The 7,079-nt window shown below is 38.2% G+C and overlaps 1 pseudogene; it reads right to left on the reverse strand.

Moving 5' to 3' along the window:
* Nucleotides 1-1,975: 1,975 nt before the first annotated feature.
* Nucleotides 1,976-2,431, reverse strand: LOC122119828 (annotated as a pseudogene).
* Between the last annotated feature and the right edge of the window lie 4,648 nt (nucleotides 2,432-7,079).

Raw genomic sequence — 7,079 nt, forward strand, 5'->3', positions numbered from 1 at the left:
TTCTTTAAATACAATATCATGCCATCTGCAAAGAGGGAGAATTTTACTTTTTCTTTCCCTATTTGGATCCCCTTATGTTTGCATCTCATCTTATTGCTGTAACTAGGCATTGCAACACTATATTGGAGAGACGTGGTGAGAGTGGACATCCTTGTCTTGTTCCTGAGTTAAGAGGAAATGGCTTTAGTGTTTCACCATTAAGTATTATGCTAGCTACAGTTTATTGTATTGAGGAATGTTGCATGAATTCCTAATTTTTCCAGAACCTTCATAATAAAGGGTTGTTGGATCTTGTCAAATGCTTTTCCTGCATCTATTGAGATAACCAGGTGGTTCTTATCCTTGCTCCTGTTGATGTGATGAATAACATTAATTGATTTGCGTATATTGAACCAGCTTCCCCCACCCTCCCACAGCAAAATTGTATCGTTCATTTCTTAACATAGTCTCTTGTGCATCTCATTGTTGCAATGGGTCAGCCTGTATCTCTATTTAAACAATTTGTTTTTTCCCTTCCCCTCCTAAAATTATACCAACATCAAATACAGTGAAAACAGGGGTTATACCGTGGGGGAGGGACATACAATGCAACAAAGAAATCATCTTATAAATATGTTAGAAACAATAGCAAGCAAGAAAAAGCATTTCAGTCCTTATCTTGGCGTTCATTTTGCCCCACATCAACTTATCTGACCATTTGTGCTTGTCTCAGACATATAGTAGATTTTTCAAACTGGGAAGGCATGGGACCTAAGTTTCTTTAGGTCTCACTTACTTCACTTAAAATAATTTTTTCCAAGTCTTTCCATTTTCCTAACAAATGGGGCAATGTCATTCTTTCTCACGGATGCATAGAATACCATTGTGTCTATATACCACCTTTTCTTGAACCGTTCATCTATTGAGGGGCATCTGGGTTGGTTCCATGCCTTAGCTATGGTAAATAATGCTGCAACAAACATAGTTGTGCTGCTAGCTTTTGTATGGTCTTGTTTGTGATCATTTGGGTAAATGTATCAAAGTGGGATTGCTGTGTTGTGTTTTGAGGAAACTCCATACCAATTTCCAATGTGGTTGAACAAGTTTACACTCCCTCCATCAATTCAGTTGGGTTCCCTTCTGTCCACATCCCCTCCAGCAACTGTTGTTATTAGAGTTCTTGATTCCAGCCATTCTAACTGGGCTGAGTTGGTAACTCAGTGTTGTTTTGATTTGCATTTCTTTTATGGCTAGGGAAGTTTAGCATTTCTTCATGCCAATAGTGGCCACCCTTCTTTCTTCTTCAGAGAACTTTCTCTGTAAGCCCACTTATTTATTGGCAGTTGTTTCTTTGAAGATTTGTTGCTGGGGGATTCATGTAGATATGTTTTCTTCATTCCCTTCTTCTTATTTTTGTCCTATTTATCTTTGAGCTTCTCTTTTATGTGTCATTGGCTTTCTCCCTGCATGGCATCCATAAAAACTTCCTTCAACACATCAACCCATCCATATATGCATTCTCTTTATTCCTTCATTTAAGAGAAAAGAGGGTTGTGTGAATTTACTGAAATCTCAACTATGACGAAATTAGCAGGAATTACACAAAACTATGCCAAACACTAAAATCAAATATTTTCCCATCCACTTCATATAACACAATGAGGATTCAGTATTTTACACAGTAATATAAAATCAAATGTAATAATGAAATTGTAAAGTAAGAAAGCTAGACAAAACTCTAGAAACTGACAAAGTATTTTGATCATATCTGGATTACCATAGGGAGGAAGTTGGAAATATAGTGTACTTACATCTTCATTTATTGTTTTTTTTTGATGGTTTATGAGATATATGTGCTTGTAATAGTTCATCACTAGTAATACTTGATAATCAAGAGCAAATTAATAAACTAACATTTAAAAATGTATACTTCAATAAGTATAAAATACATAAACGACTTGGTACGCTTGTGGAGAAGCTGACCAAGATTACATAAATTAGGAGATACAAGTATTCATCTATATTTTCTATATTTCATTTTCTCAGGATATTTATTAAGGTTGTTTAATATACAGTTTTGTACTTGTCATTTTGGACGTCCTTCATTATTAAGATAATTCTTTGATGATAAACAGCAGCCTCAGTGATTATTCTGGACCTCCATGTTGGATAAATTCCATTTCTACTTGAGATATGTTTCCTTCTGTACTTCTGAGGTAATGTTTTTAATATTGCTGCAGTGTCTGGTGGACCCTGATGCATCACATCTGGTGATTTACTTCCTTTAGCATGCTGGGAGACCAAAGAAGTGAGGTGGGAGCCCTGCAGACCGCAAAGCTTCCGATGCACTGAGTTTAGGATTGTCTCTTCTGTTAGGAAATCTTATTAATGGAGTATGTGGCTTGACTACCTGAATGACCCTGCTGGCAGATGCCATCTTGCTGCCCATCATGACCCCAGGAAGTGGCAGCTTCTTGGGCACGAGTGAGCTGAGCCGCTCTGCTGCTCCCCCAAGTCATGTTCATTTGTTAAACAGCAGGCCCTCATAAAAATTCCTTCATTATACCCTGCATTCTCCAAAACCACAAGGGAATTAAATTAGAATTCAACACCAGAAGCCCCCAAACGAAATCTTATAACACATAGAAGCTTAACAACCCACTGTTGAATCTCGAGTGGGGCATGGAAGAGATTAGAAAGGAAATTCATATGTTCAAGATATTCAACAAAATGATCACACAAATTTCCAGCTCCTCTGGGACCCAGCAAAGGCAGTACTCAGAGGCAGGGTTATAGCTCTGAGTTCCTATATCAACAAATTGGAACGACCTGAAATGAACAATTTAATGAAGCACCTAAAGCTCCTTGAAAAAGAACAACAAGGGCAGGGAAGGTGGCTCACTGTGATAGCGCTTGCCTTGCATGCATGAGGTCCTGGGTTCAATTCCTCAGCACCACACAAGCAAAAAGAAAAAAGCCAGAAGTGGCACTGTGGCTCAAGTGGTAGAGCACTATCCTTGAGCTGAAGAGCTGAGGGACAGTGCCCAGGCCCCATAACTGGCCCACAAAAAAGAAAAAAAAAAACAATAAATTGTACCCCAATCAACTAGATGGACACCCATAATTAAAATTAAATCCAAAGTAAATCAATTAGAGTACCAAAACCAAGAGAAAAAATGAAAAAGACAAAGAGTTTGTTCTTTGTAAAATGAATAAAATTGACAGACCCTTAGCAAATCTTACCAGAAAAAGAAGAGAACACACCCAAATAACGAAACTCAGAGATGACAGTGGAAACATCACTACAGAAACAGCCAAGATTTAGAATATAATAAGGGGATACTTCTCAAACATTTATGCTAATAAATTTGAGAATCTGAAAGATATGGATAAATTTGTAGCAAATATTGGCATGCCCTAAACTAAGATGATTTAAAACAACACACCCGTATCAAGCATCAAAATAGAAGCAGAAATAAAAAAGCTCCCAGCCAATAAAAGTCCAGGAACTAATGGATGTATAGCTGATTTTTACAAGGTGTTTAAAGCAGAACTTACAACAATACTCCTCCTTCTCTTTAATAAATAGGAAATCAAAAATTCACTACCACATTCTTTTTATAAAACCAGCATAACTCTCATCCCAAAAAGAGGGAGGGACTCATTAAAGAATGTGAACTATAGACACATTTTTTTTGTTCAATATCTTTCAAAACTTCTCAAAAAAATGTTGGCTAATCAACTTCAAAAACTCATCAAAAGGGTTGGGAAGGTGGCTTAGTGGTAGAGCGCTTGCCTTGCATGCTTGAGGCCCTAGGTTCGATTCCTCAGTACCACATAAGCACAAAAGAAAAAAGCCGGAAGTGGCGCTGTGACTGAAGTGGTAGAGCACTAGCCTTGAGCTGAAGAGGTGAGGAACAGCGCCGAGGCCCAGAGTTCAGGCCCCACCACCGGAACCAAAAAAAAAAAAAAAAACTCATCAAAAGAATCGAGCACCATGATCAAACAGGATTCATTTCAGGGATGCAAAGCATGCTCAATGTATGCAAAACAAATAATATAATTCATCACACCAAGAGCAAGGATAAGAACCACAGAGTTATCTCAATAGATGTAGGAAAAGCATTTCACAAGATCCAATACCCCTTTATGATGAAGGTTTTGGAAAATCTAGGAATCCATGGAACATTCCTCAATACAATAAAGGCTGTATATGACAAACCTACAGCCAGAATTATACTTAATGATGAAAAGTTAAAGCCATTTCATCTAAGTTGAGGAACGAGATGAAAGTGTCCACTCTTCCAGCTCCTCTTCAACCTGGTATTAGAATGCCTAGCTACAGCAATAAGACATGATACAGACATAAAGGGAATCCAAATAGGGAAGGATGAAGTAAAACTCTCCCTCTTTGCAGATGACACGATCTTGTATTTAAAGAACACCATGGACTCCACTCCCAAGTTACTTGAGCTGATCAGAAACTTTGGCAAAATAGCACGGGATAAAATTAACCCACAAAACTCAATGGCTTTCCTGTATGCCAATAATGAGAAGAGTGTGGCTGAAATTAGAAAGCAACCCCTTTTGTGATAGCCCCACAAAAAATAAAATACTTAGCAGTTAACTTAACAAAATAGATGAAGGACCTGTATGATGAAAACTTTAAAAATCTGACAAAGGAAATTAAAACAGAACTTAGCATGTGGAAACACCTCTCTCCCCCATGCTCCCAGATTGGGAAGATTAACTTTGAGAAAATGACAATACCGCCAATGGCTATCTACAAATTCAGTGTGATACCTATCAGTACTCCAACCTCATTATGTAATGAAATATAAGAAGCAATCCACAAATTCATATTGAACAATAAAACTACGGATAGCAAAAACAATCTTTACTAAAAAGAATAGTGCTGGAGGAATATCAATTCCAAATTTCAAACTCAACTACAAAACCCTAGTAATCAAAACAGCTTGGTACTGACACAAGAACAGACCCGAGGGACAATGGCATAGGACTGAAGACCCAGAAATGAATCCACAGACCTATAGCCACCTAATCTTTGATAAGAGAGCTAAAGAAATAGAATGGAAGAAAGACAGTCTTTTCAGTAAATGGTGCTGGCAAAATTAGTTAAATACTTGTAGAAAAGTAAAACTGGATCCGTATGTATCACCTTACCCAAAATCAACTTCAAATGGATGAAACACCTTGAAATAAAAGCAGACTCCATGAAAACATTACAGGAAGGAATAGGAGAAACTCTAGGGCTCCTTGGCACAGGCCTAAATTTTCTTTCTTTTTTTTTTTTTAAATTTAATTTAATTTTATTTGTGAACATACTGTACAGAGGAGTTACAGTTACATGGGCAGGATAATGCGTACATTTCTTACCAAGCATTGCAGTCTCCTCCTTTGTTTACCCTTCACATCCCTTCCCAGCCTCCCCCCTCCCCCCCTAATCCCAATCCTTCTCCTTCCCCCCTTCCCCGCCTTCCCCCCCCCCCCCCCCCCGCACTAACGTTGTAAAGCTCGTTTTGGACATGACAACTTGTACTTCTCATTGTTGCAACAGGTCCACCTGTATCCTTAAACAATTGGTTTTTCCCCATCTCTTCCACAAGTTATACTGACATCAAATATAGTGAAAGCAGGGGTTATACTGTGGGGGAGGGACATACAAAGCAACAAAGAGATAATCTTATAAATGTGTTAGAAACACATGCATGAAAGAAAAAAACATTAAAATACACATCTAAGGGTTCATTTTCCTGACATCACATTATGTGACCTTTTCCGCTTGACTCATACATATACTAGATATTACAAATAAGGGAAACCATGGGACCTACGTTTCTTTGGGCCTGGCTTACTTCACTTAATATAATTTTTTCCAAGCCTTTCCATTTCCTAACAAATGGGGCAATGTCATTCTTTCTGATGGAGGCATAGAATTCCATTGTGTATATATACCACATTTTCTTGATCCATTCATCTACTGAGGGGCATCTGGGTTGGTTCCATATCTTAGCTATGGTAAATAATGCTGCAATAAACATAGTTGTGCTGGTAGCTTTAGTGTGGTCTTGTTTGTAAACATTAGGGTAAATGCCCAAAAGTGGGATTGCTGGGTCATAGGGGAGCTCTATGTGAATTCTTTTGAGGAATCTCCATACTGCTTTCCAAAGTGGTTGAACAAGTTTACATTCCCACCAACAATGAAGTAAGGTTCCTTTCTGTCCACATCCCCTCCAGCATCTGTTGTTGTTAGAGTTCTTGATTTTTGCCGTTCTAACTGGAGTGAGGTGATATCTCAATGTTGTTTTGATTTGCATTTCTTTACAGGCCTAAATTTTCTTAATAGAGACCCAGAAGGAGAACCAATCAAAGAAAGGTTGGACAAATGAGACTGCATGAAACCGCAGAGCTTCTGCATGACAAAGGACATAGCTAGCAAGATCAACAGAAAGCCCACAGACTTCGAGAAGCTCTTTAGTAGCCATAAAACAGACAAGGGTCCCATATCTAAAATATACTTAGAATTCCAAAAACTCAATTTCCCAACAACATATCCTCAAAGAAACAACTGCACGATTAACACATGGGCTAAAGACTTAAAGAGAGACTTCTATGAGGAGGAAGTGAGAATGGCCAATAGACAAATGAAGAAATGCTCGACCTCTCTAGCCCTAATAGAAATGCAAATCAAGATAACGTTGAGATTCCACCTCACCCTAGCTAGAATGGCTATATTCAAGAAATCCTGTAACAACAGATGCTAGAGTTGATGTGGCCAAAAGGGAACCCTACTGCATTGTTGGTGGGAGTGTAAACTTGTTCAATGACTTTGAAAAGCAGCATGGAGGTTCCTCAAAAGATTCCACATGCCCTACATATCCCACCTTTGGGCATTTACCCAAAAATTGTAAAGAAAGTCATACAAAAGCTACCAGTACAAGCATACTCATCGCAGCATTATTTACCATAGCTAAGATATGGAACCAATCCATATGGGCTCAGTAGATGAATGAATGAAGAAAAAAATATGAATTCTATGCCTCCATCAGAAAGAATGATATTGCCTCTTTTGTTAGGAA

This window comes from Dipodomys spectabilis, unplaced genomic scaffold (assembly GCF_019054845.1).
Source record: "Dipodomys spectabilis isolate Male_0828 unplaced genomic scaffold, ASM1905484v1 ptg000173l, whole genome shotgun sequence".
In the NCBI taxonomy this organism is placed as follows: domain Eukaryota; kingdom Metazoa; phylum Chordata; class Mammalia; order Rodentia; family Heteromyidae; genus Dipodomys; species Dipodomys spectabilis.